This window comes from Rhodamnia argentea, chromosome 6, assembly GCF_020921035.1.
Source record: "Rhodamnia argentea isolate NSW1041297 chromosome 6, ASM2092103v1, whole genome shotgun sequence".
NCBI classification, from domain to species: Eukaryota; Viridiplantae; Streptophyta; class Magnoliopsida; order Myrtales; family Myrtaceae; genus Rhodamnia; species Rhodamnia argentea.
Window position 1 is genome coordinate 29,717,223 of NC_063155.1, and position 22,890 is coordinate 29,740,112.

A 22,890-nucleotide genomic window follows, 5' to 3' on the forward strand; every position below is an offset into this window, starting at 1 on the left:
CCCTTGATGCAAACCTAGTTCTTGGCGGCACCACCTACTGTAACCGTTCCCTTTTCAACGATTTTATCCTTGTTGACGATCCTTTGGTCTGACAGCATCTAGGGTTTCTCAAACAATATGATATCTCACACCAGGTAAATCTTTAATCGTTCACTTTCTTGCTAAGACTACAAAATGTTCTTATGAATTAGGGAAAATTTCGAATAAGGACTTGAAGTGGGATTGTTTTCTCAAAAAGGATCCAAAGTAAATGTCATTTCAAATAGGGACCCGAAGTGGCTATCCGAGTCTCAAATAAGGACCCGCATTCCCAATCTTATTCATAGATAGGGGCATTTTCGTCCAGGCCATTTCTTCTTTTTCTTTCTTCATCTTCCTCATGCATCTATGTTTGCTCTACATCACCTCCATCTTCAACACCATAATCAGTCTCTCCACCAACAGAGCTTCCCGTCGCCACGTAGGCTCTCGTCGGTCTCGGTGAAGAGAAGACAGGCTCTCGTCGCCACGTAGGTCGCCTTCTCCGACGATCAAATCCTCAGCTCCTCAGGACGGCTTTGATCATGGCTCGCTCGTAATCGATCTAGGGCTCAAATCAACCTCCATTCGACGAAGAAGATGTTGGGAATTCCGTCGAGGGCTCAAATAAGTCTTGTCAATGGTGGCAATGTGGCAATTGGAGAGGAAGGGGTGGACTGCGAGTGGCTGTCTCCAAACGAGGGATTACCACAAGAAGCCACTGGCATTGTAAAGGAGAAGAAGGAGCTTCAATAGATCGAATTCACGCAAAAGGGGAGAACTTGAATTTGAAATTTATGAGGCAAAACTGTTGCTAAGATTGAAATAGTCGCCTGCTGCAAAGAAATTGCTCTTTCGCGTGAAATTGTTGATCACCAAGCAAGAGTTAATTGACAGGAGGCTTAAGTCAGTCAAACAAGATGATCTGGTGATGCTTGGATAATACTGCTTCTGTTGTTGGCAAGTAGGACCAAAAACGGTGCAAAAAATTGCAGTTGCTAGGTTGGCTGAAGGCGTGGAATAAGTGAAGTTTTTGCTGCGCTCTCAAGGTGAGAGAACAGATGTCCCTAAAGATAAGAAGAGACAACCAGTTCCGAAAAAAAAATTTAAAAAAAAAGGAAATAGAACGAAAAGAAAGTGAAAATGAAAAAAGAAAAAGAAAAAAATAGCCTTGGACGAAAATACCCCTAGCTATGAATAAGATTTGGAGTTCGGGTCCTTACTTGAGACTCAATTAGTCACTTCGGGTCCTTGCTTCAGATAATGTCCAGTTTGGGTCCTCTTTTGCGAAAACAACCTCACTTCGGGTCCTTATAAAGCGGATTCGGAATTGTCTTTCATTCCAAGGCATAACCTGTATCCATGCGCTTCATATTCACCTAGAGTTCGCTCCCGGAAATATAGCCATCCCTACCCCCTCACGTCAATCCCACGAGCCTCTTATCCATTCTCATTCGATCACGGCGGGGGAGTAAGTCAAAATAGAAAAACTCGCATTGGTTTTAGGAATAATCAGGCTCGAACCGATGACTTTCACCATGTCAATGTGACACTCTACCGCTGAGTTATATCCCTTCCCTACTCCCATCAAGAAATAGAACCGACTAATCCTAAGACAAAGGGTCGAGAAACTCAACTCCACTATTCCACTATTCTTGAACAACTTGGAGCCGGGCCTTCGTTTCGCACTATTACGGAAACGAAAATAATGGAAAAAATTGGATTCCCATATGATTTATTACCAATGTCTGGTATATAAGCAGTGATTTCAAATCTCCTTTGGTGTCACTTGCCCTTGTGGCCAGTCCTGTTTTTAGAAGCAAATTTTCCAAATTAGGTAATTTCCTAAACCGAACTTGATTTGACTATTTTGCCGCCTATTTTGCCATTGTTGATTATCTAATTTGATATTAGTTGATTCTAATGTGATTGGTTTGATGTTTTTAGGCATTCCCCCCTTAGGAAAATTCTCATATTATGCAAAAAAAAAAAAAAAAAATCCTTCAAAAGTGGAGAAAATATTTTTTTTTTTTTTTAAAAGGAAAACATTTTTTTCATCTTTCCTTCCTCCTCTCTTTCACATTTTATTTCTTTTTACTTTCTATTCATTTTTTTTATTTTTTTAAAAATTATATTATATACTTTTTAAATTTTAATTTTTCTCTCTTTTTTTTTTTCCTTCTTCTTCGGCCGGTCGCCACCCATGGCCAACCACAAGCAAGCAAGGCTAAGTGTCGCTGGGTCCGGCAAGGCGAGCCTCCGTCCTTGCCGATTGCGAGCTCGAAGCGGCAAGCTAGATCCAACAAGGCCGTCGAGGCGGCAAGGCGAGTCTCGAGTTGGCCAGATCAGGTGAGTTCAAGAGTTCAAGAGTCCAAGTCTCTTTTACAAGTAAAAATCATTGTGCTCGTCTATCCCAGGATGTTCTGTTTAGACATGCATCTGTTAGTTTTCTTGTATCTGCTGATCGGTTATTTTACTGATGCTAATAAAATATCGTAACAAGATAGTGAATGATAAGCAGACCTTTGTTCTTCATGCGTGTTGTATATGATTTAAGTAAAGGCGTGTACGGTGGAAAATGATTTTTCATACCAAACGGCAAAAAATAATTTCCAGTTCATTTTCAGGTTTTAGTCAAATACCAAAAAATATCATCATTTTTCTGTAAAATAATTATCTGAAAATAATTTTCAGAAATGTCACATTTTTCACAAAACAAATAGAGCCTGAAAATCTTAATAATCAAGAATTCGAGCTGCAGCATGTTAAATCGAAATTTTTTAATAATTTCATTTGTAATTTTGATTGCGGTGAATATGTTGATTATATGGGCTTACTACATTGCATGTGTTCGATTAAGAAAAAAATTTCTATTTTGAAAAACACGAAAAAAAATTGCACTCCCCACTATATTGCTCTGGTTGGCGGTGAGGGCCGCGTGGACCAGCGGCCTTTCGCCTGCCAATAGCAAAAAAAAGTAATAAAGCCCAGAAAAGGGAAAAAAGCCAAAAAATTATTAAAAAATATAAAATAATATTAAAATATATTCACGTCAAAGCCGGCCATACCATGTAGGACGGTCGACATTCAAATCAACGATTTCTAGCCAAAAAATTAGTCGGATTGATTCAGTTGGTACCAACGTGAAAATATTTAGGATTGAACTGGTTCGATTAAAAAGTTTAGGATTAAATTGGTACTGATATAATAGGTTTAAGACTTTTTTGATATTTTTTCAGACCATTTAATGGATGATGTAAAATACTTGAGTACGCTAAATGAGACGTGTCAGGATAATGACGAGTCATATCTTATGCAAGATTCTCAATTTTTTTTTTTTTTTGGTCCAAGCAAGATTCTCAATTTAGACACTGTAAGATGAGTGGAAAATTTCATGTCACAAGCTACAATCTCTATCCAATGGACATCTGAATAATAATAATAATAATAATAATAATAATAAAAGAAGCATGGAGTTGATTTTCGAGATGCACGTCCAGCTAGTTTCGGAACCAGTCTCGGTAACTTTTGGACACTGGAATATTTCCATGATTGAAGTGAAAGTCGGCTGGGAAGGGTCGATTATTTTTGCATATAAATACATATTTTGTCTCTTACGTAATTAGAAAAGCAGTAGCTAGATTAGTGGCGGCGCATCCATTGGTTTTGGATGATCCTTTGTGGTTTATATCCTGATGCGGCAAAGTCTTCCCGTGAATCACAGCTTCGGACATGTTTGAGCATCTCGTGGGTAGAGATGTCAAAATGGGTGAAAACTCATACTTTAACCCATATTCACTTATATAAGTCAAATATGTGTTAGTCACGTGTTAATAAATGAGTTGTTAATGGGTTTGAGTTGTGAATTTAATTATAGGGAAAAAGCCACCCAAAATCCTAAACTATGCCCGTTTTGACATATTTACCCCAAACTTTTCTTTATGACACGGAAAACCCTAAACATGTACCCATGTGACACATTCACCTCAAACTTATGCCCTTGCGACACATTTACCCCAAATTTTTTTATTGTGACACAAAAACCCCAAACTTGTAGGCATATGACACATTTATCCCAAATTTTGAGGTAAATGAGTCACACGGATACCACCGTCAGCCTTCCATTCATCATCACCGTTAGTTAATCCTACGTGGCTCGAATTTTCTCACTAAACTTATCAATGAATCTTCAAAATTTAGAAATAGTAGGTTTCGGGGACAACGTGAGTTTATATAGTTTGTCCAAATATCTCCATATCTACTCGTTCTTTGGGTTCTTGAGTGCCAAAGAGAATACGAAAAGCGCCGTCTTGAGTGACTATATATTTCGTGGCAATATGTGGGGGAAGCAAACAACATAAAAGAAATTCGAGATTTTTTCATATCAGCTTTGCTGAGGTGTATTTCATTAATGACATGAAAATTCCACATAAGATTAACTAATGGTGATTATAAATGGAAGGCTAATGGTGGTAAAATTGGGACAAAAATAAAAGTTTAAAGTTTTTTTATGAGACAAAAAATGTTTTGGATATAATATGGGACATATGCTAAAGTTGAGGGGTTTTTTGGTATTAGACTCGGTAGAATTATGGCAAAAATAAAAGTTTGGGGTAGAATTGGGACAAAAGTAAAAATTGGAGGTTTTTTATGAAACGAAATTTTTTTTTGGATATAATTGTCACAAATGCTAAAGTTGAAGAGCCAATGAGGTGTTGGCTGAGTTAGTGAGATCCTTGGGTCTTAGACAGTTAAACCGATGAGGTTCTAGGTTTGAATCTTCCCAACCGCGTTTTGGGGGACTTAATCGGTGACATTGGCGCGCATACCTCCATCACCCCCGAGGAATAGTCTATTGCACATGGGAAACCTCGGTTACAAAAAAAAAAAATTGCTAAAGTTGAAGGTTTTTATGGGTATTAGGCCTGATAAATTATATTGGTAATGAGTTTCTTTTTCTTCTTCTTCTGTTATATCACGCTTTTTTTTTTGTTGCTAGCTGAGTATAAAAATTTGGGGTGGTTGAGTATATGACTTAAATATATATTTTTGATAAAATTATATTTTGATCCCTAATTTATTGAAAATACTTAAAATTGACACATGCGTGTCGGGATGCTGGATTTGCGTGTCACTAGCATGTATGGAGCGCTAACCTCGGGTCAATCGCATGTCAGAGAATGTTGGGAGAATGTCGGACACGACACGAAGACCCCCATAGAGTGTCAGTGCTTCATAGAATAACATCTTGCATAAAGTTTGAGAGGATATTTATTGCTACTTTGGGTAAAAAGAATACTAAAATAAGAAAACAAATTCCCTTCGATTGATCTTGCCCCATGTACGTTTTCTTTTCTTTCCTGCGATCTTATTTTAATTGATAATTCTAGATACATATGCTAATTGTGAAAAGGACTAATTTCATAAGTTTTAGAGAAAAAAATAATCACATTATCTTTCGAAATGCGTGCTTCTCATATCCATGCAACAACAATTGTTGAAGCTAATCGATTATACCATCGAAGTTTTCACTAACTTTGTGAAATTTTATGAGACACTGCCAACAATTCTAAAAAAATTTAGAATCACGTGGCACATTATCGTACTTGTTCATGAATTTCTTTTTCTATCTTTTTCAAACCCTTGTTTGGTCAGATTCATTATTTTGGAGCTCTAAATAGAAACAAAAACTGGCAGCATCTTATGAACAATGAGTAGACCCCAAAAGTTGTATTTGCCTATACCGTGTAAGCAGCATGGGGTTTTATTGCAATTTAATACAATACATGAATCGATTGACGTAGTTAAGAATCAAAGGTCGTAAATTTAACCCTAAAGCGGCTTCCATGGTAGACCATGATCATAACATTAAGGCATAGGCTGTGTTTGTTTAACAAAAAATGAATTATTTGGAGAATATTTTCTTAAAATTAATCGTTTCTATCGCCTAAAATAATTAATCAATGAAAGATATTTTTATTGTTGATAATAATTTACATCTAAACATTTTCATTGACGATGAAATTTGTTTTCCTTTATTTATTTATGCAAGCGATCATTTTTAGATTCATTCATTTTTTTGCGAAACAAACGAAACCGTAGCGAGTAGTCCAAAAGAATACATACATAATTCAATCGAAGTACTATTTTAACGGGGTTTTTGTCGGTTGCTTATGAAAACTACCCGAGAAATGTCCAAGATGAGATTCCTAGGAATTGCAACTGACAGCTAAGTGAGGACCAAAGGTTCTTCGTGAGCTTTGATGGGGTCCTTGCCGTTTTGCTCTGATGAATCCCATAAAAAAATTTCCATAAACTGGAGTTCATCGATTTTGACGAAAGTATCTAAGACTTTCTTAAGTTTCTTCGATAATATTTAAGCACAATGATGCATTTTTCCCAGAATGTCTTCGACAAAATATGAATATCCTCAGCAATGGCTGGACATAATATTTAAGCATAATGATGCAACGGCCCTTGTCAAATCCATGACGATCCCGACGTGGGCGCACACACTTATGCCAGTACTCTGTCATCCTCCGATGGAGGATGTCGACCCCCAGGCACTCTGCACTGCCACGGCAGGTCCTACCCTAAATACCGTTGCTCGCCCCCGGTAACGTCTTCCACTCGAGCGACCTTGACGAACAACGACTTCAGCGAAGGTGGCGGCAGTGGGGCGTTGGAGTGCGGTGGCAGATTCCACGGGAACTCGGAGCCGATTGTTGCCATGTCGACCGGGTGGTATATATGCCGGCGGGTCTCGATGCGGGCACAGGATCAAGATCAGATCTAGGAAGACCGGGAGGAGCGTGACGGCCAAGGTGGTCAACGAGTGCAACTCTGTGAATGGGTGCGCTGGTGGGCATGATGGTGAACCGCCGTGCCGGAATGACATTGTCGACGGTTCAAGCGGTGTGGCGCGCTCTGGGGCTGGACATAGGAGTGGGTGAAGAGGATGTCACGTGGTCCATGGCATAAAAATCTGTGTGTTTTCCTTCCCCGGGGACGATCCAAATGAGAATGGACAAGTTCCTAGGGTGGAGGGTACATGTTTGAGGCCTTGCGTTTATGTAGTTCAAATGTGCAAAATAAGATGTAAGTGCAATAAAACTGTAAAAGAAACCTCGGAAAATGCTTGTAAGAGAAGAGAATATGCAGAGGCTGAAATAATAATAATAGTAATAGTAAGGCGTAGTAGTATTACCACGCTTGTCCTGTACAAGACAAATTACATATTTGGGATAGATGAATGGGAGATTCCTCGTCAAGTATTCAACCAGCCTTCTAATCCGTATCCTTTGCTTCGAGTTGGTGATCCTTTCGTTAATAATAGAAAAGCAGATGCTAACGTGGCCATTAAAAAAACGATACGTCTCCTTACATAACAATTAAAGTACAAAAACTTGTTTTCAAAAGTTCAGAAACATTAAAATTCAAAAACAACAAAAATTAGAAAAATGAATAAGAGAAATCAAAATAGAGGAGAAGTAGGAGACATGTAGCTGCAGTTGACGCGAAGGTGGTGTCGCCGCCACCCACGCATCGGCCAGGGGCCGGCGTCCTTGGCCAGACTTAGGCAAAGCCACATTAGCCCTCACTGCCCACTTTGCAAGCTGAAAAAGCAACGTGAGAGCACGCACGCACGCGGGCTAGGGGAAGTGAGATAGTCAACTCTCACTCCGTCGATGGGGGTCGTGGCCCTCATTCAAATATGTAGCGAGGGGACTACTACGTGACATCCTCTTCATGGACCATGTTAATATCAACCCTCGCTATCTGAGTGGAACGAAGATGGCTGTCTCAATAAATGGAACCGGTGACCGGGTAGTCCGGTCCTCGGTTCCATGGTAGATGGGACCGGATCGGACCGCTCAAAATATATTTAGAGATACATAAAATTATAAAAATAATTAGAAATGTTTGACTTCAAACAAAATAATACAATAATAAAAAAGAAAAAAAGAACCAGTTAACATGAACTAGTTAACCTAATTTTCCTAAGTCCTCTCCACTCACGTCTCCTCGTGGCCTCTCCGATCACGTCTCGCCTTCGCTTCTCTACTCACGTCCCACCTTCGCCTTTCCGCTTGCTCTTCTTGCAGTCCCACCTACCGTCCACTCGTCGCTCCTCTCGTCACATCCTCACTTTTTTGCTTCGATCTTAGGTAAACACCCCATAATCATTGGATTGGCAGAACTTTTTCGTTTTTCTTTTTTTCCTCGAAAAGAAGTTCTCGATTTGCAAGGGTTACAATCCCCGTTACTCATCCTTGCCATGTAGTTAAATCAACTGCAATGAGCTTTGGATTTCTTGCAAGAAATCACCAGAATAAGCATCCATCCTACAAAAAAGTTAGTCCTGAGTACAAGTTCCCCACTACTTAGGCAGTGTACGATAATTTGCAGGATGATATTCCTAATAAGACCTCATGTGATCTGTTCAACTTCACGTATGATGCTCCCTTAGGAACGGTATCCGACACCAGCCTTCTGCGTTTCCTCTCTCATTCCCATAATCTTCACGAACCGTGTAACTATGTATTAGTACATCAGTAAATTTACTCTAACCTAGTGAATTCCCTTTTTCAAGCACTAAAAAAGGTGAGATTTTGCCCTTTTGGCGTCAGGTGAAATAGCCATGGAAGATCATTAATTTTCTAGTTCTTTTGGCCTTTGAAATTGGGCATAATCTTCTGCTTTCAAATTTGGATTGCGATTTTTTTTTTTTTTGGATTGTGGAATTCTGTTTCATTGCCTCTTTTTACCTATAATCACTTAATAGTATAATCAATATAAACAGTAGAGAAGTTGCTCTTCGAATCACAATATTAGGTTCCAAATAGTCAACTTTTAGAATCTCATGATTTCTTGGAGATGTACTGAATAATTCATGGCTATGCTTGATTTCTTCGCTCCATGGTATTAGCCCTTTATACTTTGATGTTCGCATTAGATGCCTTCAATCTAATCTATGTTTTTCTTTATCCAGGTGATCAATTCACATGTCAATGGAAGGGCAACAATCCAATGATATGACGAGTGTTCTGGATATGGACACATTAGAAGATGAAGGTGAAGAAGATGACCTTGTAGAGGCATTCGATTTAGACAAGGTATCTCATGAATGTCCTCCTAATCCTAGTAAACAAATCTCACAAGCATGGACTCACTTTTCTAAAGGAAACAAGGAGAAAAATGGAGTTCAAGTGTTTTGCAAGTATTGTGGGACCAAGTATATATACATTGTTGCTAACGGTACTTCAACTATGTTGAAGCACTTGAAAAGGTGCAGTAAGAGTGTTGACACCTAAATTTTGATTTTTATTTAATCATTTATTTTACATAAAAAATCTGGAGTTAAATTTTAATTCCTACAAAAAATAATAGCTCATCATTTTCATTTAATTCATACATTGCATTTTGCATTGGACCACCAACGGCAGAAGATTTGAGCTTAATTTATCGGGTGAATATGGACTTGAATTGAAAAAAAATCGGCAATTCAGGGAAGAATTTGGGGTTATCTTGAGCTTAATTGAGAAAAAGGCCTTAATTAAAAATGTCAATTATTATGTGCCAAAAATTTCAGTCAAATTAATGCAATTGGACCCTTTGGGACTTAATTGATCACATATTTTGATCCCGGGTCTGTTTGGCAAGATTAACAAAACTTAAGCCCCAAGCTTGCAAGGCTTTTCTCTATAAATAGAGTTCTTTCTCTAGGGTTAAGGGAGAGCACTCACGTCCAGAATTTTGAGAGTAGAAAAGAGAGGCTAAAGAGAATTGGGCGGGGACACCTCCATCGAGTACCTTCCTCCCTCACAATCTCGGCTTCGCAGTTCCACAATTTCGATCACTGCCAAAACAAGAAGGGGAAACCACATCAAGAGCTGCAGATCCACGGTTCCAACATAATCAAAAAGCCAAAAGCAAGTCAAAAGGAAAAGGAGGAATTTGTGGCAAGCCTCCACTGTGGCGGTCAACTCTTTTTGGATTTTTCTAGGAGAATTGCGTGCGGCTGCTTCCTCTTCGACACCAAACGGCCACGTCCATGATAAGAAGGCAAGTTTCCAGATTTTTCAAGCTCCACTAAACAGCCACAATCAATGCCTTTGTTTCGTTTTGCGATGCAACTAGCGCTCGAGTTCTTCTGCTGAATCTGTCCAATTACTCCTCATCGCGACTCAGCTCAAATCTTGCCCAACGAATCTCGCATACTTTTAAAGTTAATTCAAGCATGTTTTAGGATGTTTTTATTTGTTCTTTTTGAGCTGTTTAGTGCACTGTTTCAATGCTGTTCCTGCACTATCGACATGCTGTTTGCTCCGAAAAATACCTCGTTTTTGCATGTTCTATGATGGTTGACCATGCAGATTTTTGCGGGGGCTAAACAGGTGAGTCTTTGACTTTTCTAGTTCCTATTTTGCATGTGTTTGATGCTGATTTAGTGCTATCGTTGAGGCAAGAATGCAGTTTTTTTTTGGAAACTCAAGAAGCAATTATTTTTGTATGATCTAAATATCAAAACCTTAATTTTATCACAAATTTCGAAAATTGGGTTTTAATTGGACTTACCAGACATGTTTTCAGAATAAAAAAGTTTAGATCTAAATTAGGGAATTTTATTCCCTAATAGGCAACATCTATGTTAAGTTGGATAAACTTATCCGTCGCCTTTCGGATACGACCCTCCAACCTAGTAAAGATGGGAATTTAGTTAATCTAATCTATCGCCATTTAGATCCGATTCGCTATCTTCAAAAAGCCGAATTTAGATTTATAAATATCCTTTTTTTCGAAAAAATTGCAAAAGGATAGGGTTTTGATTTGATGTGGATCGCTATCTTGGATTATTTGATTGGATTGATATTCCATACTTGATTGATATATGGTTTGATTTAAATTTCTTGATAAACTTTTAAAAGAAAATCCTAAAAAATTTAGTGAGATATGGTTTCTTAGAAACCATGTTTGATTAAATCTTTAGGAAGATGAGGTTTCTTTAAAACTTTATCTCATTAAGTTTATCTTGATGATTTAAATCAAGAGAATTGAATCAATGATATTTCTAATCTGGTCGAAAATTGCATCTAAAAGAGGATAAAAAAATCTCAAAAAAATTCGGCAAATCCTTACGTGTGGTTCGAATTATCATGTCTGCATATCTTGCGTATTCATTACATATTTTCAAGTATCACATTTGCATTCCAAATTTTCAAAATGCCTCGCATATTTTTGATTTCGTTGCATATCTCGTATTCTTCCATGCATATCTTTTGCATATTTTGTACTATCTTATATTCGCTCGTCATATTATACCGTGTCGCATGTCATCATATTATAGCATATCCACGTTTGCATGTCATCTTCATATATCATGTTTTCGCACATGGCATATTTGTTTGCTATATAGCATGATTCGGTTTCACGTGTCGCTACGTCATATCCTTTTATGCAATTATGCTCTCATTGCACGTCATGTAGAAATCATGTTTTAGGATCACACATAATAGGATAGTCAATTTAGATTACATGTTTAGGTTAATTACATTTGAATTTGCATGTTCGGCATAATTTCTACACGTTACGTGATCATCGCACGTTTAGGCAATTCATTGCATATTTTAACTACGTTATATGGTTCTTTGCATGCATTTTATTATATCATTGTCCATCGTATGCTATGCTACTTGTCATGTCATGATTTGCGCCTACATATAGTTGTTTGTATATCATGTCTTGCCATGTCACGTATTTGCACGTCACACTTTTGCATTGCATATTCGCATGAGCATATCATTACATCATTTCGGTAAAATCCCTGCGTCCCATGTTATTGCACTCATTCATATTGTCCATGCATCTAAATAAGCGAACCCCAAAAAGAACTCCATCTTCTAAACTTTGAAGTGAACTCAATCAAGTTGTCAAATCTAGGATTTTCATGGATTTAAGGTACCGAAAGGGCATTAGCTTTAATTAGGTAATGTAACCAAGTCCCCGAATCCTCGGTCTCTGGTTCGTAGAAATAAGAATAGTCCTCCCGCTATTTTTATTTAGGTTTCTAATCAACCTACCCAAAATGGTTAGTGGCGACTCCGAATTTAAAACCATCTGAATTAACCAAAGTTGCGAGTTGGTAGGGCTTGGGAGAGCCTGTATCAGGTTAGTCATTAAATTAGCCCGATAATCCATTAACCTAAAAAATTGATTTTTTTTTTTTTTAGGTCGCAACAAAGAGTCCTCAAAATGTAGATAAGAGGCAAAAATTGTTTGCCGCACGTAGGACTCAATTGACAATGGGGAATACTACTGCTAGTTCCGGTGATAGTAGTGCTAGTGTCTTATCGACATGGAAATTTGATCAGGAATGTTGTAGGAAAATGCTTGTCCATATGATTATAATGGATGAACAACCTTTTTCGTTGGTTGAGCGTGTCGGATTCCATGATTTTATCAATGAGTTACAACCCCTCTTCACTCACATCTCACGATTCATAGTGTCTAAAGATTGCATGAAGTTGTATCTTGATGAAAAAATAAGTTTGAAGACTTACTTTCGCAAGCTGAAGTCTAGGGTTGCACTCACGACCGATACATGGACTTCCTCTCAAAACTTGAGCTATTTATATCTTACTGCACATTTTATTGATGATGACTGGAAATTGATCAAAAGGATAATCAATTTTATGGTGATGACTAGTCACAAGGGCAAGGACATTGGGAGAATGGTTGAGAAATGCATCTACAAATGGGGAATATAGAAAAAATTGTCCATAATTACTGTGGATAATGATAGTTCTAATGATGTAGCCATTGGTTTTTTGAAAGAAAAATTATCAAAGGATAAGTTGTTGATCTTAGATGGTGATTATTTACACATGAGGTGTATGGCTTATATACTAAACTTGATTGTGAGGGATGGCTTGAAGGAGGTACGTGAATCTATTTCACGTATTCGAGACGCAATTAGCTACGTGAAAGGTTCTCCCAAGAGAGCCGAAACATTCAAAGCTTGTATTGAGAGTGCAAGGATCACTTATAAGGGTTCAGTTTGTCTCGATATCCCTACTAGGTGGAACTGCACTTACCTCATGTTGGACATTGCTTTAAAGCTAAGAAAAGTTTTTGAAAAGATGGAAGAAGATGATCCTTTTTTCTTAACTGAGCTTGACAATGAACATCCTGAAAATGAAGATTGGGAAAATGCCAAAACTCTTTCCATATTTTTGAAGAAGTTTTATGATGCCACGAAGGAGATGTCTGGGACTTTGTATATCACTTCAAATGATTATTTTTATGGGATAGCTGCTTTATATAAATCTCTAAAACAAGCGGAGACGGCTTTGATTTCTAAGGTGAAAGCTATGGCTGCGAAGATGAAGGAAAAGTTTGACAAATATTATGGGAGTTTCGAAAAAGTCAATATGATGGTGTTGTAGTAATATTGGATCCAAGAAAAAAGATGCATTATGTGCGGTGTTCTTATAGACTCATCTATGATGATAGTGCGAAAGTTGATGAGAGTTGCGATAATGTGAGGATCGCCTTGGAACGCTTGTTTCATTATTACGAGAAAACTTATCTTAGTTCTTGTGACAAATATTTGGGCAGTCAACGTTTGACTCCTACCGGTAGTAGTAGTAAGGATCCTCCTCATAACCCCGAGGAGGATAACCAAAAGAAGCTTGGTTTCGACGATTGGGACAAGGAGCTAGAGTTCGAGTGCCTTGATGAAGAGGAGGACCAAATATCATCCGAAGCAAAAGTATCCGAGCTCGATAAGTATCTTAAAGCCGAACGTGAAGAAGGTTGTGATCTCAACCTTTTGATGTGGTGGAATACTGCTGACCAAAAGTTTAAAATCCTTTCTTTGATGGCTCAGGATATTTTGGCTATTCCTGTAATGCTTGTTGCTTTGGAGTCGACTTTCAGCACATCTGGTCGCGTGCTTGATAGCTTTCAAAGTTCTTTGACTCCTAGAGTGGCAGAAGCTTTGATTTGCCCTCAAGATTGGTTGCGAGTGGTTAACAATCCAATTAATGTTGAAGAGTGCATGATGAATGCAGAAAAGTTTGAGTGTGGTAAGTCATTGATATATCTTTTGTATCTTGTTATTTTTTTTTTCATATACGTAATGAGCGAATGCTTTATTTAATATCTTATTTTTGCTAGATATGGATGATGCTCACTTGGAGCTTATCGGGAAATCATCTATAAGCTGAAGTGAAAGGAATATATATATATATGGTGAGATTTTAAGACTTATAATGTACTTTTTTTTGTTTTTGTAGTATGGTCCTACATTGGAATGGCCCATACATCTGTCACTTCTCTATGTATTCACATTTTTTTTTTTGCTATAGGATCTTTTTACAGTTGGGCTTGGCTGGATTATTTTTGGTAAACGGGTATTTTTCTTGTCATGTTCCTATTCTTTGCGGGCAGGTAGTCACATGCAGGCAAGGAAGGAAAGAAGCTTAGCAACTAGCGAGGCAAAGTAGGAAGGTCAATGAAGTGCAACAGTCAAGCTGATCACCGTGGCCGAAAGTAAAGCTTCATCGACCTTAAACATGTGTCAACTACTGTAGTTCAGCTTCCATCAGTTAGTTGGAGGAATCAAGCCATAATCTTGATATTCTTTTCCGGTTTCCATTATGTAAATCTAGTGAACTTCATGCCACCTAGTATTTCTCTCTTTTGTACTTTTTATCTGTTTGTGATTGATTGAGGTTTTTGTTTTCCAAGTTCATAATGACTTGTGAAAATTGGCTTTCTTTTTGCATTTCTCGTATCGGGCTAACTATGTTGTACTACCTATATTTACTTCAATCTTTTCATCTTCTTTTATTATGCCAAAACTACATGTAGTAATGCAGTTACATTGTTTTCAAGATCCTTCATATTTTTCCATTTAGAAGCCTTACTTCTAGAGCATTAACGTGATATCATTTTCCATAGCAAGATGATGATATTCCAACTCGTTTTTTTTATTCAACCGGGGGTATAGATTGTAAATTAACATGCAATTGAAGCATAATGTATTTAAAAAGTTAGATTTTTATAAGTGGCTAATAGTAGTAGTCCCATTGGGCCGGGACCGGACCGGACCGGACCACCGGTCCCGGCCCTATCCGGTCCTGGCCCGGTCCGTGGTCCTGAAAATTAGGGGACCGGGACTACTGGTCCGGTCCTCGGTTCCATACTGGAATCGAACCGGCCCGGACCATGCACACCCCTATCGGGCATTGTTGGGTCAGGATTATATTTATCCGAGAAGGGCTTCATCGTCATAAAAGGATATTTGAAGTAGATCGAATCCCATAAGGTGCTGTTTTTGTCCCACCTTCGGCTCATCATCATTTATGTTTTTCACATGGCCCATTACTCGTTCCAAAAAGAGGGAAGAACAATAATTCACGATTTTATATGAATATCGACCCCTACAATAAATATTGTGAAAATACATTTGTGAAATCACATAAGAATACTATTGTTGACACCTAAAACAATCAAAGAGGGCTCGTGACAAGCACGTGAGGGGGCGACAATCAGCTACGGGAAGGAACACTGAAGCAAGATACGTACCGATAAAAAAGGTGCCACGTGTCGGGATAAATGCTGGCGCCATTTCCTTCTAGAACAAGAAAAGCGCGCGGGGAAGAGCCACGATCGGAGCGGTTACCTAAAAGATTGGCGGTAATCCCCACGAGATAAAAAGAAAAGGCGCGAAGACCAGGAAACCGTCGGAAAAACTATCCACGTGGCTTATGGAAAAGGATGAAGCGTGGGGCCAAAGGAAGAAACCGCTCGACGGTTACCAAAGAGTCTGCCTATAAATACCTTGCAGTAGCAACACACACACACAAACACACACACACACACACACACAAACACTTATCTTTTCAACTAAGTTCTTAAGTCTTTAGCCTAGTCTAGTTGTAGCTTTCCAAATTCCCATCGTCGATTCAATTCCGGCGAGTTTCATATTTAGAGTCGGGTGTCGTCGATTAGATTCCGACGTTTTCTCACTAGGTTCAGTGCCGTCGATTCAATTCCGGTGTTGCACCCTTCATCCATCTTGTCCAATACCGTCGATTCAATTCCGGTATTGTGTCCTACAATCCCCCGTCCAGTGCTGTTGATTGAATTCCAGCATTGTGTCCTACATTTCCGTTTGACCCTGTTGATTTAATTCCAAAGTCGCGTCGAAGCTTGCTGCACGCCTCGACTATTACACGTCTTGGGTTGTCGAAGTTACTAAGAGTCCGTAACACGCCTTTTGTGTTAATAAAGACATTTACTGCATTTGATACTCTCTATCCAAAACCGACCCAGAACCTCTTTTCGGAAAACGAATGAATTAAGTTCGATAAAAGATTCTCGCGTTAGCAATCTCTTTTGGGCTATAGTCATTTTGGGCCCATAACCAAGAAAGCCCTGTCGAAGGATTTCGACGCGCAACAACTATATCCTGAATTATACATTGATGGAATAGATAATGAAGCAATCATTCGATGAAAAAAGAGCTATAATATCTCGTGACATAGCATCGCACTTTGTCGCCCAATAAAAATTGGTCTCAAATCCTAAAGAGGTTGGCTTAAATAGATGGAATTGAACTTGAGACTGCCATCTTCGTACCACTCGGATAGCGAGGGTCGATATTCACGTGGTCCATGAAGAGAATGTCATGTAGTAGTCCCCTTGCTACATATTTGAATGAGGGCCAAACATTATCCTGTGCCTAAAAATGGGAAAAGTACCCAAAAAAAAAAGTATTAAACCTATTACATTGATGTCAATTCAGTCCTAAATATTTCAATCAGATTAATTTAGTCATAAACCTTTTTATATTAGTACCAATTCAGTCCATCCGACCAATTTTGACCGAAAATCGTTGATGCGGACATTGGCCATCTTACATGGCGGCAACACAACCGGTATTGATGTGAACATTTTAAACATTTTTTTAAAATAAATTTTTACTTTTTAAAAAACATTTTTTTATTTTTTTCCTTTCACTTTGGCCGGTGAGGGTTGCGGGCGAGGCCAACCAACCTTGCCTAGCAGCCGGTGACCCTCACCGGCCAAAGTAAAAGAAAAAAAAGAATGAAAAAAGAAAATTAATAAATAAAAAATATGTTTACAAAAATTATTATAAAAAGAAATTAAAAAATATATACGTCAACGCCGGCCGCACCACGTGAGACGATCGCCGTCCAAGTCAATAATTTCCGGCCAAAATTAGCTGAGTGGATTGAATTGATACCAATACAAAAAGATTTAGCACTAAATTTGTTCAATCAAAAGGTTTATGACTTAATTTGTACAAATGCAATAAATTTAGGGCTTTTTTTTATACTTTTGCCCCTAAAAATGATATTTGATAAGGAATGTTTTGATCAAAATATTGACTGCACTTAATACAAAGAAAAGTGCTATTATTAAAACCTTATACAATTTATCTAGCTGTTTAGAAGGTGACAAGATACACTTCATTGTCAATAGTTCTTGCAATTTCTTTTAATAAATAATAGGAATGGATAACAAACGTCACCGGCCATCGGTCTACTTTTTTTTTCTTTACACAAGCTCGATCGAGGTCGAGATACCGGTCCATCACCTATATATATTAACGCCTAAGTATACATGTCATGATCCCTAAAGCATTCGTGTAAAGATAATTTCACGTTGATAAATGTATGCTGCAAAAGTCTTACATGTGGTCATGTTTACGATTAAAGATTTCCAGATTGAAGTGAAGGCAGACGCCCCTGTCACCCCTCACAATACTGCCATGGACGAAACATGAAGATTTCTATCACATTCAATTTCGGTAAAGCCCCAGCGTTCTCCATTTGCGAGAATTACTAATGGTTGGAGACGAATTCACGACCAATTGCGGCCCCTTGATTTGTTCAAGGTTAAATGTAACAATTTTCTTTTCCAAGTTTAAAGTCGGTTCTCAATTAATTTGTCGAATTGCTCGTATCGTTTGCATTTCAATCGACTTTTACATTTAAATGTAAAACACCTCGCTTCTTCTTCATGTGTCATTGCCGTGCGACATGACGTGTGGATGAAATTTCTTCTTGTGTGTGGCGCAATATGCGAGTTTCATTAATATACCGAATTAAACACCGAAATATTTTACTTCCATTATGAAAGAAATTAATGTCGTTAGACTGATTTGCACGGAACAAATAAGTGAAATCCATTTTGGGTGGGTGGAGAATGAATGCGCCGCAGTTGGGTAGATCTCTATGCATGTTTAAGTTACAATCAAAAGCATGATTATGAGAGAAACTTGCCGAAAAGTTCCAAACTTATTGCATATGTGACAACTCAGTCTTAAACCTTTTGATGATTTGTCAAATTAGTCTTTCCGACAAATTTCGGCCTGAAATCACCGTGAATGACCGTAGTGCCGCGTATGATGATCGATGCTGATGTAGATAATTTTTAAATTTTTGATAATTTTTTCATTGTTTTTACTTTTTCTTTATCTTCCTTTTTTTTTTCTACGAAGTCCGGCTGACCATCACCGGTCACCGGACGAGGGTGAATGCCGATGTGATTGGCGAGGTTCTGCCGGACTTAGAAGGAAAAAATGGAAAGAAAGAAAAAAGACAATAATTAAAAAGAGAAGAAAAAAATAAAAAATATTAGAATTTTTTTTTTAAAAAAAATTGTCTATATCAAGATTTCTGACCAAAATTGATTAGTAGAACTAACTTGACAAATCGTCTAAAGGTTTAGGTACAACCTACTTTTTTTTTTTCTCTCCTCCCTATGGTTCTCTCATCTCCCTCTCATCTTCACACAACCGTCTTCTTCAATTTCCAGGGAGGAGAGGGTTTGAGCTAAATCTTTCCCTTCCTTACCCTTTCCTTTTTCTTTGGTTGATTTGGTTTTATGTTTTCTTTTTCTCGCTTTTCTCCCATTTTGAGGAGTTTTTCTCTTTTGATCTAGTTTAACTCTGGAAGCTTCTCTCTCACATTTCGGAGAGATTTTTACCTCGATCTTGTTCGGATTTGGGGATTTTTTCCCATGCGATGTTGGGATTTCGCTTTCCTCGAGTTTCGTTGGTGTACAAATCAAGGTTCGAAGGAGATCGAGGGTGTTTCACTCTCACATGTCTCAGATTTATGCTCGTTTAACCTTGTTATTATGGATCGGGTACCAAACCTAAGCGCGCCGTGCCGAAAGGCGAAGCCGTAGCAATAGTTGGAGACCTTGATGTGTGTGCTCGTTACTAAAGACAGATTGTTGATCTGCTGTGGATTTTAATTTGAAGAAGTCATAAGTTCGCTCTTTCACCGTGTGACCCCTAATCTTGTTTCATCTTGATATATAGAGATTGTTTTGATTTAGAGTTGTCTGAGTTTTATCTTGATTTGTAGTTGGAGTGCGTTGTTTTTTTTTTGGTAAAGGTAAATATGTATATAACTTTCCACAGAGCTAATTACAAAGAGAATGCCGCACACAAAAACCTCGTACCCCAAATGACACAAGGAAGTGTCATAGCGGGTGCAAAGGTGTACCGGCTGAACAAAATACAAAAACAGCAAGCATACATAGGCTAAAAGGCCAAAACAACGGCCAAAGTGTCGCTAAATCTGAGCGGGCAGAATGTAAAAGACGCCAACCCAATAAAGGAACCTAGTCGGCTAAGCTTGCATCAAATGGCAATAAACCGAAGGAACATCAGTTAGGGCAAGGTAGAGTCTTCAAAAATCGTGGGCGAGATATCCCAATTCCTCTGTATTCGTCTATTCCGGGGAATGTCTTCAACCCGAGCAAAGGTAAGTCCTTTGTCTCTAACGACCTTTGTCAAGTGCTTAAGGATGGCCGGCACGAACAATGGCTTATTCCTGAAACAAATATGATTTCTCTCTGTCCAGATAATATGGCAAAGGGCCCCAAGAGAAAACCTGGCCATTCGGTGAACAAAAGAAGTGCCTCCAATGTTCTGCATAGCCCAGCGAATTGTCTCCTGCCACGAGCAATTCGGTGGAGTGCGTTGTTGCTCTCTTGTACTTTTGAAGAAATGAATTGAACGTTAACTTAACAAAAAGAAGATCAAATTGAAAGATTTAAGATTGAATTGGTACAAATATAAAAAATTTAAACTTTTTTCATAATGTTCCCATGATTATGACGACAATGACCTCATCAAAGCTTCTGGTCTCCAATGAGAAAACCCTTTTTCACAAAATCAAATATCATCATGTAGGACAAATTCATACCATATTTAAAGTGGTGAATTCAAACCAAGTAAATGGTAGATAACATGTGCAACACACGCAATGCTTTTTTCTTGCTTCCGTGAGGGCATGAGTTCACGACACATCACATTTAATTGAGAAAAACGGTTTTGATCAAATCAAGTCAAATTTGAATAACTCTTTGCACTAAATTCGCATTGAAATTTACAGGTACTTGTGAAATAGGCCTTAAAGTGAAGATGGTGACTCGCACGATGACCGAGGCACGAGCATGTTGGTCCATATCTTTCATTCTTAAATTGGGATTTTTCCATAGTTTGAAACTCGCTTGGACTTGCGAGTCTCGTATAATGTGACTTTTTTGGTAGGCCGTTGACATTTTGCCATCACGCAACGACGGAGTCATGGAGAACTTTAATGAAGCAACGCAAAGGCTCTCTTGTGGCATTTCATTCCATATATTATAATAATAAATTACGAATCCATCTAACAGCTTAAATTTTCAGTACAATTGATAGTGATCTCACAAGATCTTACCTGTACAAAGAGCATACAAATTGGTGCACAAGTAATAAGCAACTCTCACTAGCCTCACCACTTGCCGGCTAAATCCTCCTTGACCTCGCTTTATTTCGCCAACGTTGGCCCTCGCCCTCGTTCAAATCTATAGCGAGGGGACGACCCTCACCCAGATTTTAGGCGATGCTGACCCTTGCCATCAGAGTGGTTCGGCGATGGTGGCCTCAAGTTTGATTCTATCTATTTCAGCCGACCCCCTTAAAATGGAGACCACATTTTATTGGGCAACCAAAGTGCGGTGCTAGGTCATGAGGTGTTGTAACTCTTTAAATTTTCTTGGTCCTTTATGCCCATGTTCTTACCAATACACGCATCCATACATCCATACGTACGTACGTGAATATTCCACAAGGAATCTGTGATTTCACGTCTTAAATCTATATCAAATTGTTTCATTGTTTATACTGTCAATGTATATTTCAGACCATCAATGTATATTTCAAAGGGTTTTCTCGTTTGAGACAGGAAGCTTTGATGAACCATTTAAGGGAAAAGTGCCAAAATAGTTATAAACATATTGTATTGGTACCAATTCAATCTTAAACCTTTTAATTGGACCAATTCAGTCTTAAATTTTTTTTGCATTGGCATCAATTGAGTCCATCCGGTCAATTTTAGTAAGAAAATACTAACAAGAGTGTTGGCCGTCTTTCGTGGCTCGGTCGTCGATGATGTGCATATTTTTAATATTATTTTAAATTTTAAAATATTTTTTCTTTTCTTTTTTCCTTTTCTAGACTTTTTTTTTTTGCCTACAAGAGGGTCTCGGCCCTCGCCCCTGAGCTAGGTGAGGTTGCCGATCTGCACGTCATGGTCTCACCTTGACGAGGTGAGGGCCGCAACAGCCTCTCCTGGGGCTGGTGAGGGCCGCGGTGCCCTTGCCTGCGGGCCGCGGTGCCCTTGCCTGCGGCTCTTGCATGTGGTTTTTGGGGGGGGGGTCAGTCGATGACCAATAACAAAACCGTCGCTGGCCAATAACAAGAAAAATAAGTAAAGCCCAGATAAGAAAAATAAATCAAAAAATTATTTTAAAAATTACAATATTATTAAATTTTGTCCACGTTAGCACCAGCCATCTCACATTAGAGGGCTGACGTTCACGTCAACAATTTCGAATGGACTCAATTGCACCAATGCAAAAAAGATTTAGAAATAAATTAATCCAATTAATAGATTTAGGACTGAATTAGTATCAATGCAATAGATTTAAGACTTTTTTAGTATTTTCCTATATTTTGAAATATTGTATCTCCATACGATTTCACAAATGTCTTTTGGTAGGAGTGATGGGCCCCGTGAAAAAACATCAATGATGATGGGCATATTTTCATTAAAATATTTTTCATGACTATGAAGATCTTCTCAGATAAGTTAAAATAATTTTTATGACAGATGAAGCCCTTCTCAGAGATAATAATACTCTGGACCTATAAAATGCCCCACTAAACTCACGGGACTCGAACTAAATTCGAGGGAATGACCGAATATATAATTGTTTGCCTCGGCGGCAAATGGAGTCAAACATTGTTGTACGCCTAAAACCATATTTCATAAGGAATGTTTTGATCAAAATATTAGCCACAGTTGATATAAAGAAAGTACGTTAACAAAATCATAGACACTTCATCTAGTCATTTAAAAAGGGAAAAAATACAAAAAAAGTCATAAAACTATTGCACTTTTTGTCAATTCAATCTTAAACATTTCAATTGAGCTAATCAAGTCTTAAACATTTTCACGTTTTGCCAAGTAAGTCAATCCGGTCAATTTTGGCCAGAAATAGCTAAAGTGGACGCTGAACATCTTACGTGGCTCGACCAACGCCGACGTGGACATTTTTAATAATATTTTAATATTTTTAGAATTTTCTTTTCTTTTTTTCCCCTTCTCCTTACGTTTTTTTGTTTGTTTTATAGTGAAGGTCGACGACATTTGCTGGCTTTGGACAAGGGCAAAGGCTCGTGTCGTGGCCCTCTCTATGACCTTGCCAAGGCTTGGTGGCCCTTGTCGGCCAAAGTGAGGGAGCACGAGCCCTCTACTAGACATAGTTTGGGCCGCG

General features: G+C 38.4%; 1 pseudogene; it reads left to right on the forward strand.

The window, feature by feature from the left end:
* The first annotated feature begins 6,505 nt into the window (after positions 1–6,505).
* Positions 6,506–6,999, forward strand: LOC125315556 (annotated as a pseudogene).
* Positions 7,000–22,890: the final 15,891 nt, after the last annotated feature.